This window comes from Panthera leo, chromosome C2 (genome assembly GCF_018350215.1).
Source record: "Panthera leo isolate Ple1 chromosome C2, P.leo_Ple1_pat1.1, whole genome shotgun sequence".
NCBI lineage: Eukaryota > Metazoa > Chordata > Mammalia > Carnivora > Felidae > Panthera > Panthera leo.
The window spans coordinates 33,030,828-33,043,961 of record NC_056687.1 but is presented as its reverse complement, the minus strand read 5'-3'; the positions used below and the strand labels follow the sequence as shown (position 1 = coordinate 33,043,961).

At 37.4% G+C, this 13,134-nt stretch overlaps 1 non-coding gene across 1 annotated transcript; it reads left to right on the top strand.

The window, feature by feature from the left end:
* The first annotated feature begins 3,851 nt into the window (after positions 1-3,851).
* Positions 3,852-4,008, top strand: LOC122199071. Its single transcript, XR_006193338.1, has one exon. It is a non-coding gene; the product is annotated as a U1 spliceosomal RNA (small nuclear RNA).
* The last annotated feature ends 9,126 nt before the right edge of the window (positions 4,009-13,134 follow it).

Here is a 13,134-nt window from a genome sequence, read left to right as displayed (position 1 = left end):
GGTGGCTCACTCAGCTAAGTGACAGACTCTTGATTTCAGCACAGGTCGTTATTTCATAGTTTCACGAGTTTCAGCCCTGTATCGGGTTCTGTGCTTACAGAATGGACCCTGCTTGGGATTCTCTCTCACCCTCTCTCTCTGCCCCCTCCCTCACTTGTGCTGTCTCTGTCTCTCAAAAAAGAAAGAAAGAAAGAAAGAAAGAAAGAAAGAAAGAAAGAAAGAAAGAAAGAAAGAAAGAACTTAAAAAAAGAAAAAAGAAAAACCCTTTCCTTCCCTGTAGCTCTTTGCAGATCCCCTTTACATGCTAGATGGGATGATCCATGAATTGATTAATAAAGCCAATTAGATCTTTAAAAGTTACTTGATTGAATTTTTGTTACTTAACAGTATATATAAATTTAATACAGTACATAGCTTGAAATCCTTTTCAGAGAATTGAATACCCCAAATCAATTTATTAGCCCAAGTCTATTCTTTCATTCATTTATGTATCCACTCATTCATTCATTCATTTACACATTCCTTCTATAAACACATGTTGATTGCCTGTTATTTTCATTAGTTACTATACATGCAATAAATAGGCCACCTTTTTCATTAAGAAGCTGACAGTTTGCGATGTAGTCAGAGATGCAATTAAATAATTATATATCATGTATTGTGTTAGAATAGAAATACAACTGAAGACTGTAGGAGTGTGTATCTGGAAGTAATAGTATTATACCAGTTCAAGTTATGAACACTGGGTATCTACATTTGGGGATAAGATATAGAGAGCTCATCAAAGCAGCAACACCAAGCCAATATTTATTGAAAAAAATGATCATATAATCACACATTTTCCTAGTCCATAAGCTGCCTCCTACTTGTAGGCAAACAGTTAATTTAAATTAATGTTGATCTTTCTGTAAGGATAAATGATTTGTGGGAGTATACATGTGTACATATGGGAGTATATGATGCTGTATACCACTGGCAACTATCTATATCAGGAGGAAAATATCACTGGTGTTAGTCACATGAACATAGTTTCAAAACATATCTATTTAAATTTAAAATGTTCTTATGAAATGGATTTTCCTTCACGTGTGTGTGTGTGTGTGTGTGTGTGTGTGTGTGTGTGTCTATCAGTAATATGAAGAACTTGGGCTGTCCTAAGACATCTTCAAACATGAATATTGCCTGGTTGGAGATATGCCCTCTATTTTTCACACATTCTTCGGGAGTTGCAGCATGGAATGAGCCCTTCTGTTCCAACCTACTGGAAGTTAAATCTATATATCTGGGTGGTGCTAGGAGGTCATGGATCATTTCCAGAACCCAGATCTTCAGCCTTAAGCAAGACCTCAAAAAAAATTTTTTTCTACTGAATAATTATGCTAAGAAACATGCTGCTTCATTAGAGTGCAAAGCAGTCAGTATGAAACAAACAAAAAGTTTAAAAATGATTCTAAGTATTTAAAATAAACCCTTATATAAAATCACCATTCTATCTTTTAGCCTCTGTGTAATAGCACAGTGAACATGATAAAAACTCCAGAAGCACATACATAGGAGAAGCTATTTTTCTATGATTATTTTTCACAATGTTTTCTAAGATTACTTTTCCCAATATTATACATCCATCTAGGGAGCACATAACTGGGTTACACTATTGCAAATATTCATAGGAATAAAGAGTTTCAAGATTCAGATTTTTTAAATAATTGTTAATTATCATACCAAGCATGTAATTAGGTCCTGCCATTATGCTAAGTGTTGGATATAAAGAGACTGAGGGAGCTCTCAGATCATTTGGGGATGCTGATAATAAAACACACAATGAAAATATGGGATCCTGGGAAATTTTTGAGAGTTTTTAAGCAATAAAAATGTTCAGATTTGAGTATTAGAAAGAACTCTGGCATGCAGATACTTAGGTGAAATAATATTAACATAAGACGAAAAGGAAAAAACTAAAGCGTAGGAAGATAACACTGGCCCATAAAAGAAAACCACAGAGAAGCTGGAGGCAGCTTAACAGGTGGACAACTCAGTCAGGGTTCCCTGGCCTGAGGCAACAGTAGAGATACTGCCAGGCTATCAAGGCCTGAATTCCCCTAGGAGTGCCTGCTTACTCGAACTGGGGTAGAGTGTGATGCAGCCACTTGGGTGTCCTTTCTGTACACTCAGTATGAGGAGGAAAAGAGAGAATGCAAGACAGGGAGACCAACAAAGAACCCCAGTGAATATAAGTTATTAGTCAGAGTCCTGAATTTACCCGATATACAACACTGTTCCTCTTGCCTTGCTAATCACATCCTCACCACATCCTTCTTCAAGCTACGGCTAGGGTTCATGTTCGTCCAGACAGCTAAACTCACAAAGCTAACAGCTATAGCTATCACCTCTCAAAGAAGGAAGAAATCCTTAAGTTGAATAGAGTGTTATTTTGTGAACACAAAGAGAAGTAAAGAAGGCAGGACAAATACTCAGTAGCTACACCACTAGATTTTCCAGAGAAGCAGAAATCTATTATTTGCCTTTAAGAATAGAAACATGAATGTGGCATCTATTCCGGGGTGCCCTGCCACAGGGTTACTTTGGGCTGCTTTGGACACCCCACCCAAGGCCTTGCGCACACTCCTCCATCTTTGGATTCTGATAGCTGCCTCCTCCCTGACAACTTCTGGCCCACAGTGGGAGCAGTCGGAAGGAAATGGACTCTCTTTTTTTCCCTACCCTAAGCTCATCCATCTGTAAAATTCTCATTCTTTTACTAAATTCTCAAATGACTCAAAAGCTTGTGCCAGATACCTAATGGGCATATGGGAGCATATGACTCCAGGACCCTCGTGTAAGCTTTACTAAGCGTAATTCCATTCTCCTCTGCTTACATATCCAGTTTGTGAGGGGTTCAATACTAGGTTTAATAAGTGAGTAGTATGTAGTATGTTATAGAGCAGGCCTCAGTTAGCAGTCACATATAAATCCTAATATTTTCTTTAATGTATATACATGTGAGTAAACTACATAGTAATCTACTTGAGTCCAGGTACTAAATTTTACTCATAGTTAGTACAATGGATATCAGATATTTGTTCTGTGAATGTACCAAAGAATGGATCAAACAGGAGCGCCTGGGTGACTCAGTACAATGAGCGTCAGACTTGGGCTCAGGTCATGATCTCCCAGTCCGTGGGTTCGAGCCCTGAGTTGGGCTCTGAGCTGTCAGCACGAGCCTGGAGCCTGCTTTAGATTGTGTCTCCCTCTTTCTCTGCCCCTCCCCCACTCGTTCTCTCTCATGCTCTCTCTCTCTCTCTCAAAAATAAATAAATATTTTAAAAAAAGAATGGATGAAACAATTGATAGATTTCCTAAAAGTTAGTTTGTCCAAGGCAAATGATTTTCTAAAGGGCAAAAGTGTCCTGTCTGTTTCTCAAGGATAAAAGAATGTAAAAAAAGATTTTACTGATTATCCATTTCCACTAAAATTTTAAGTTTGTATCCTATGGGTGTTGTTCCACTTAAATAAAATTTCTGTATCTCAGTGTCTAGGGGAAACCACTAATTGTTTTTTGTTTGTTTGTTTGTTTGTTTCCTTTCCCTTTTCCCTACCTTATTTATTAAACCAAGACCACACCTCTGGGAGAGAACAATCAACCTATTTTGGAATCAGAATTTGCATTGACTGTAATGAATATTCTGATCAAGCCCCAAATTGAGGTCTGAACGAGGGCACCATACTGAGGCTTCTCTATTTCACTGCTCAATTGCATTGTTATAGATGCCCTTTACATAACATAAAACATCAAGTCTGGTTAAGGAGCACTTTAATCAGAACAATATTTCATTAAAAAGGGAAAAAAAAGATAATTACCTGGGAGAGAAAAATACCATGATCAGGAAGGTGGTTTTCCCAGGTTGAGGCTTATCCATGCACTTTGCATGTTCAGTGTAATTTCCCCAATTATGGGAAACTCAACCGTAGGATATATAATAGTGGGAGACTGTTGGTACTTTCCCCTGATAGTTTTGGTTCACAAATGTCACAGTCTATAATTTGCTTCCAGGTATTTGTAAGTTAGGTTTGGCCCTGTTTTTGCATGTAGACATTTTCAGTGTAGTAACTTTGCATTGTTACTATGCTGTGCTAATTATGACAACATTTTCTCTCCTTCCAAGATTCTTTTGTTTTGTTTTTTATGTTTGTTTATTTTTGAGAGAGACAGAGCACGACCTGGAGAAGGGCAGAGAGAGACATAGAATCTGAAGCAGGCTTCAGGCTCTGAGCTGTCAGCACAGAGTCCCATGTGGGGCTCAAACCCACGAACTGTGAGATCGTGACCTGGACCAAAATTGGATGCTTAACCCACTGAGCCACCCAGGTGCCCCTTTCCTTCCAAGATTGTAGTCATTCTGTGTGATTTATACTTATGTTTATGTCTACCTCTTGTGTTTGATTTTTGTCTTGGCAGGATTTATCCTTTTCTCCAGTGTTTAAAATCTTTTAAAAGGCTTCCTTCCTGCTTTGTAAGGTGGCAAAATCACCTCCAAAAATCTGGCCCTGCATTTTAAACTGCACTCAACACTATTCTCAACACTATTCTCAACACTATTCCTACCTTTGCCACTTTACTGCTGAATTTTTTTCAAGTTTTCATCTTGCTTAGTATGGTCCTTGACCAGCAACTTCAGCATCACCTAGCACTGTGGGAGTGTGCTAAGAATGCAGCATCCGAAATCTTGCCATTTGCAACCACATGGATGGAACTGGAGGGTATTATGCTAAATGAAATAAGTCCATCAGGGAAAAACAGATATCATAAGATTTCAGTCATATGTCAAATTTGAGAAACTTAACAGAAGACCATAGGGTAAGGGAAGGAAAAATAAGTTACAGAGAGGGAGACAAACCATAAAGAGACTCTTAAATACAGAGAACAAAGTGAGGGTTGACGGGAGCATGGTGTTCGGGGTGGTGGGAGAAGTGGGTGATGAGCATTGGGGAGAGCACTTGTTGAGATGAGCATTGAGTGTTGTATGTAAGTGATGAATCATGGGTATCCACTCCTGAAGCCAAGATTATACTGTATGTTAGCTAACTTGGCAATAAATCAAAAAAAAAAAAAAATGCAGCATGTTAGGCCTCACCTTTGCAAAATCTACCTAAATCAGAATCAGCAGTTTAACAACATTCTCAATTGATCTTATTTGCAATAAAGTTTGAGGGGAAAGAATAGGAAAAAAAAAAAAACAACAACAACAAACCACTAATACAAAAATATCTTCCCAATGTAATGATTGGAGTAAATTTTTTTGTGTCTATGGACAAAAATCTACTTAATTATTTTTTTAAGTTTATTTATTTATTTTAGGGGATGGAGAGGCAGAGTAAGAGAAAGACAGAGAATCCCAGGCAGACTCCACACTGTTAGCACATAGCCTGAAGCGAGGCTTGAACCCACGAACTGTCATGGCCTGAACCAAAACCAAGAGTCAGACACTTAACAAACTAAGCCACCCAGGCACCCCGTCCTTAATTACTTTTTCAAAATAACTCTGTCCTTAATTTCTTTTCACTCTTCTATCCTTATTAAATCATGCTTAAATAATTTTTACTAAAATTTATATTCTACATTTCCTAGACTGTTAGCTCCTTGAGGGGGTTGACAAAGGACTTTATAACTCACAAAGCACCATGCAGAGAGTTAACTATAAAAAAAATCCTGAAGTGAGATAAATTGCCGGTTGCCCTTAGGAGTCTGAAGAAATTGCAGAAAACCTATTGCATTTAAATAACTGTCTGCCTGTAATCCACCTCAGTAATAGAATGGAGATTTTCAGGGAGAGGCAGAGGGAAAAGGAGCCTGTTTTTGATAAGAGGAGATGATTCTCATAGGGTAGAAATCTATCATGAGCACTTTTCTGCTCCCTGCTTTGGTTTCTGCTAAAAGAAATTGGTAGCAGGAAACTCAGACACAGGAAATTGAAGAAGCAATGCTATAATAATCACTTTGATTGGGGATGACAGAGGCACAAAAATAGCAGGACTGTGAACAGTAAATGAAGCTAGGGAGACAGGAATAGATGCCACAGCACTGGAGCAAAGCGTAAGTGTCCCAGGATGACTTATTAAAGAACATATGTATCAAAGCTGGATTGGGACAAGTTGGTTATAATGTTAGAATCACAAGGGTATTAAGTCATAATATTTTGAGGTTTTTAAAAAATCATTTTGTGATTAGTTAACCCATATTTATTGTTAGAGGTGTCAGGAATAATTTTCGTTTCAATTAAAGAAAAAGTTTTGTGCACTGTTTTTGTCTAACATCTGATTAAGAAAAGTAGGTGGTTCAGGGGCACCAGGGTGGCTCGGTTGGTTAAACATCTGACTCTTAGTTTCCTCTCAGGTCATGATCTCATGTTTCATGGGATTGAGTCTCACGTCTGGCTCTGTGCTGACAGCACGGAGCCTGCTTGGGATTTTCTCTCCCTCTCCCTGCCCCTTCCCTCCCTGTGCTCTCTATCTCCCAAAATAAATAGATAAACATAAAAAAAAAAAAAGGAAAAGGAAAAGCAGGTGATTTAAACCTGTGAGTTTAGTTTGTGCATTTTTTAATGTTTGTTTGTTTGTTCATATTTATTTTTAGATAGATAAAGAGTGAGAGAAAGAAACAGAGGGGCAGGTGCAGAGAGAGAGGGAGAGAGACAATCCCAAGCAGGCTCCATGCTGTCAGTGCAGAGCCTGATGTGGGGCTCAATCTCACTAACCCAAACTCACTAACCCATGAGATCATGACCTGAGTTGAAATCAAGTGTTGGATGCTTAATTGACTCAGCACCCAGGTGCCTGGGTTTGTGCATTTTAAACACATTGCTGTAACTACCTTTTTTTTTTTTTAGAATGTTTAAAAACCTTTATATATACATATATGTGTGTGTGCGTGTGTGTGTATACAAATTTTTTAAATTTTTTAAGGTTTATTTATTTTTGAGATAAAGAGAGAGAGAGAGTGCAAATGGGATAGGGGCAGAGAGAGAGGGAGACACAGAATCTGAAGGAGGCTCCAGGCTCTGAGCTGTCAGCACAGAACCTGATGCAGGCTCAAACTCACGAACCCTGAGATCATGACTTGAGCCGAAGTCAGATCCTTAATTGACTGAGCCACCCAGGTACTCCTAAATCTTTTTATATATTAAATGGTAATAATTTTCTTCACAGTTTTCCCTCCTCAGCTTGAACCACTAAAGTGACAACAGTAATTTCGTATTTATAAAGGTATCTGCTAAGCCAATTGAAATAATTCATTATATATAACTAACAATATATTCTGTAATATATGTATAAATATATTCTTATAATATTTGAAGAATACAAGTAAGATGCATTTGTTATATACTTAGCATATTTTATTGAAAAGAAAAGAAAAAAAAAACTCCAGAGATTCACAGTGATTAAAAACGAGTACACAAATTTTCAGACATAGTAGGTGGGACTAGTTCAAAAATATCTTACAATTTCCTCTCGAACTATCTTAGATAACATATTGCTCTTTTGTACACAGGAAATGTAAGGATTCCCTGTTCTAAATGATGATTAAAGAAACCTTGAACTAGAAAGGGTAAGCAATTTTAGTTGCAAAAAATTAATGATGCAAAACATGACTGCTAGTGGTATAGGGTTTGAATTTGCTAACCAATATTTTAAAGGGATTTTATGGTTTTTTTGCTATTGTGATCTGTGGAGTACTTTTCCTTCCTTTACTTGACTTCATTAGTCTTCCAATATATAATTAGTGTCTTTTCTTTCACTGGGCTCCTGAGCGGCTGCAAAGTGTAGGGTTTCTAATGCAAATGCCATGGAGGCTCTTGGAAGGCATGTGAGGCCTCCAGTCAAGGAACAGGGCTGGAACACAGGCTTGCCTCACATGGGTCCCCAGACCACGAATCACTCATTTGGAACTAAAAAGATACTGTTATTTTCTTTGGAAAACCAGACTCATCTTACAATTCTAAGCAGCACAAAACTACTTGAAAAGCATTCTTTCCTAGCCAATCCCATGCATTTTCACTTGGAAATTTATGTCTAAGAAAACAGTTTAGATACATTAACTGTGATTGGGTCCACAAAGTTTCATCTCCAGGAACAATAGTCAGCATCTGCTCTGGAAAAGCCCTTATCAGAGAATGGATCTTGAGGCCAGTAACATTTTCACAGTAACAACACCAAAAATGGGAAGGACCCAAAGATGGTGGCTTTTTTATTAATATTATTATTATTATTAATATAAAATTATTTATTTTGTTCTTCCAAATAAAAACCTTTGGAAAACTACCATCTTTTTCCTCTATCAATTATTTTTTCAGGAAAGGACAATATTAACTGACAAATTTCGTGAGAAAATAATTTTTTAATGTTTATTTTTGAGAGAGAGAGAGAAAGAGAGAGAGAGGGAGATAGTGAGCAGGGGAGGGGCAGAGAGAGAGGGAGACACAGATCTGAAGCAGGCTCCAGGTTCTGAGCTGTCAGCACAGAGCCTGACACGGGGCTCGAACTCACACACCGTGAGATCATGGCCTGAGCCAAAGTCGCTTAACTGACTAAGGCACCCAGGTGTCCCAAGTGAGAAAATAATCTTAACTATTCTTATTAACACGGATTTAGCTTATGAAAACTTACTTCATTTTTTTATGTTTATGTCGAATTATCTTACCTCTGTCAGGTAAAATTGCTATCTTAAATCTAACATGTGTCAGGAAGTGAAGACTCGCAAAAATGCAAGGGGTTTTCTAAGATTGCAGAGAGCCTCGTGTTTCTGTTGCAAGGTCCTGAAACCATCAATACAACTGAAAAATCAAGCGATTAAACAAACTTCAGTGAAAGAGTACCTGTATATTCAGTACAGATCTAACTATTTTTGTAATATTTGAGGAATACAGTCAAAATACATTTGTTATATATTTGGGGTGTGTGTGTGTGTGTATTTAGTGTATATATATATTTAATATATTATATTTGGGAAGAAAAGCTAAAAACATAGAAGACATACAACGATTAAAGAATGAATACATGAGGGGCCCCTGGGTAGCTGCTGATTAAGTGTCTGACTCTTGATTTTAGCTCAGGTCATAATCTTGTGGTCCTAGGATAGAGCCGCACAGAGGCTCTGCACTGACAAGGTGAAGCCTACTGGGATACTCTGTCTCCCTCTCTGTCTGCTCCTCCCCTTCTTGTGTGTGTGTGCCTGCTCTCTCTCTCTCAAAATAAATAAATAAACATTAAAAAAATAAAGAGTGAATATACAAGCAAACATGAGAAGCAGTACATGTTGGGGAGGATGTGGAGAAATGGGAACCCTCTTGCACTGTTGGTAGGAATGCAAAGTGGTGCAGCCACTCTGGAAAACAGTGTGGAGGTTCCTCAAAAATTTTAAAAGAGAACTAACCTACAATCCAGGAATGATACCTCTAGGTATTTACCCAAAAAAAATAGAGAAACACTAATTCAAAGGGATACATGCATTTCTATTTTTATTGCAGCATTATTTACAATAGCCAAACTATGAAAGCATCCCTAGCATCCATTGAGATAAATGGATAAAGAAAATGTACAATATATATTTATTATATTATATTATATTATATTATATTATATTTATATATATATATACATATGTACATGTGTGTGTGTGTGTGTGTGTATATATATATATATATATATAGAGAGAGAGAGAGAGAGAGAGAGAGAATGAAATCTTGCCATTTGTACCAACATGGAGAGCTAGAGAGTATAATGCTAAGTGAAATAATTCAGTCAGTAAAAGACAAATACTATATGTGATCTCACTTATATGTGGAATTTAAGAAACAAGACAAATGAGCAAAGGAAAAAAGAGAGAGAGAGAGAAGAGAGGCAGAGAGAGAGAGACAAACTAAGAAACAGACTCTTAACTATACAGGACAAACTGATGGTTACCAGAGAAGAACGGCTGGGGGGATGGGTCAAATAAGGCATAGGGATTAAAGAGCACACTTATCATGATGAGATAAAATAAAATGATTTAAAAAAAGAAAAAAATTAAAATAATAAAAATAAAATATTACTGGCAAAATAAAGAACAAAAGACACTTTTACTCAGGAAATTCCAAAGAATTTAGGAACTCTATGTCGGGAACTCTGTGTAGGGTCAAAGACCAAATACTGGAACAAAAGAGTTTTTATCACTTAGGTATCCAAAAGGGTTTGGGAGCTCTGTGCCCAGAACGGGAGCAGAGACTAACAGACGTATTTTCTATTACCTCACTGTGGCATGTCCCAGGAAGTAGAGTTTGCGCACGCACACTAAGAAGAATAAATATGTGGGCAATGTTGGGCAGATCCAGGTGGTAGGTGGGAAAAGTCCTGCCCTCATGACAGATCAAAACCAAAGGCAAGCGCCCTGTGGTTTGGTGACGGAGATGATGGAACAGGAGCAATGGATTTATTACGGGAGCCTAAAATCTACGGAGGTACTTAATTCAGGATGATATTATGCTCCCCAGTAAGTCCCGAAGGAAGAAGTGGTGTAGGCTCCCCCAAGATGTGAAGTAGAATGAATTCCAGAAAGAAAAGACCTCAGTAAATGCCTGAAGCCATGGAAGAGCAACGTATATTTGAGGAAAGTAGATGTGGTGTTTCCTGGTGTCTCATAGGAATTAAAACGCTTATAACTGGAAGGCCTTTAAGAGAATTTGGCAGATTAAAACTTTGGGTGGTCTACTCAAGTCAATGCCAGGTCAGGCCAGCACCTACAAACTTGATTGCCTGTCAGGTTTTCCTTTCCTTATTTAGGGGGAGGGAGTGTATGTTTTATCCTCCTCACAACGCTGTGAGAAATCTAATTAAAAGTAGTTGATTTTTTAACTATGATATTAAGAAAAAAACCTAGCGAGCCCTTAAAGATTATAGAAACAGCTTGTAGGAAGCTATGACTACTTTTCCTTTATAGACACCCTCATGAACCATACCCTTATCAGTAAACTGCTCAGTTCTGGATCCAGCCTCCCCCAAAATTACAGAAAACATAAATAGATAACAAATAAGTATTTAAGAACTAGAGGCATATGGTTTTTTGAGGAAAGACCTTAGGAAACAAAATAGTTTACTAGTATTTCTTCCTCTCACATGTCTCAAAGCTTTCTTCTCGGTTGACAACACATAGGAGCAGAATAAGATATCACTGAGATGTTTGGCCCCAGCAAGAGGGAGGATCAGCATTCTCCTTGGGGCACCTTCTATCTAATGACATTCTGTATATATGACGGCACATCTTAACTTCCTTGGTCCCTTCAGTTGTCTCTATAGATTGCGGGATGCCCTTTCATGGGGAGACGGCACGTGACTAAAGGTCAACACGGAGTTATTTACTACGTGGGAATGATCTAGAAGGAATAAAAATGGCATTGACATAAATGCCACAAGGGATAATTCTATAAAAGGATTAGATCAGCGAACTCCATCAGTAACAGGAAAGATAACAGGCAACTGCAAAGTTAGGTACTCTGGTTACCTTAAATAGTATTTGCTTGGCTATGAATACTCTGAAAAAAAATATTGCTCTAAAAATAATGAAACATCCTACCCATTTGTAAATGTTTTGCCAGCTTTAAAATGTAAATGTAAAAGAAATAAGCTAAATGATTTCAAAGACAGCTCTAAAATGTTTGATAGTCCTTTAAAGAACACTGGAATATATCATACCTATTATACTGATTTTTTTTTTTTTTTACACCACAGATCTCTGTGGGTAAGTAGATTTGTTATGAGTTTGTGAATATGTGTGCCTACCTATTGACTGTCTATCTATATAGAAGATTCTATTATAATTATGGATTGATGTTACAAAAAACTTCCCTTTTACATTTAATGTAAAATAGAGATTCTCGTGTGTCTCCCTCCTTTCCTTTTTATTGATTCATTTTATGGTTAAATCCTCCAAAGGACAATAAATGACAACCAAATTGATTTTTAGTTTCAAATCTGTTAAATAAAACATCTGGCACCATGTGCAACTGCCAGTGTTTTGGGAAATTTCTGCTGTTTTAGAGGTCATTGCAGGTACCAGGTAACATATTAAACCAAGCTTGTGGAAAAATGTTAAGTACATTATATACTTTTCCCAGGATTTCTTTTCTGAGTCCAGCTTGCTTCCTGTCTTGTTTTGTTTACCCTCTTCTCCCACACCCCCAAATAGCTGTGCTTCAATCAAAACACCCAAGCTCTGGCCCTGAGTTTCTTCCCTGGCTAATTATGGTGACTTAGCAAAAAATGACAACAAAAGAAAGTGACTAAAATATGGAAGAAAAAAAAATAATTGCTGCTTTGTGATGTATCCTACACCTAATTACATGAGACTATTAAAACTTGGTAACAGGATTCATGCCATCAACATCTGCAGTCACATTATCTTTGTAACAGAATAGAATGTCACATAACTGAGGTTCGTGGTAATGACCCTGAGACATCAGGAAATCATTAAATTATCTTCTGTCTTCTCTGTTGAAAAAGCAGGAAATCATAGAGTGCAAGTTATACTTTTTTTTTTTTTTAGGCCACTATTTTAGTACTTGATTCTGTGTCATGAGATGTAAATATTTTCTACTATTATGGATTTTTAAGCTCACTTTGTGTTATTAAGCCATTGTACTTGCAAGTTCTTGGAAGTATATTTGGTAAAACTTTCTGGTTATTAGTATTGTGAAGGATATTTGCAAATTCTATGTAATTTATATCATTAAAAATTGTGGAATTTCTAACATATCACAGTTTCCTTCTTTTAAGGTGATTCATTTTGAAAGAAAGATAGAGCAGGGGAAGGGCAGAGAGGGAGGGAGACAGAGAATTCCAAGTAGGCTCAGTGCTGTCAGTGAGAAGCCTTATGAGGGGTGCAATCTCACCAATCGTGAGTTTATGACCTGAGCCAAAATCAAGAGTCAGTCGCTTAACCGGGGTCACCCAGGAGCCCCACACATATCAGAGTTTTTAACGATGTGAATACCCCTAGTTATTGACTTGCAAAGGTTCCCTTTGCAGATAATAGTAGATAAGCCACATTTGCTCCTGTGTTCAGCAGGCATTCATTGAGCACCTTTTATGTTCTAGGAACTAAAAAT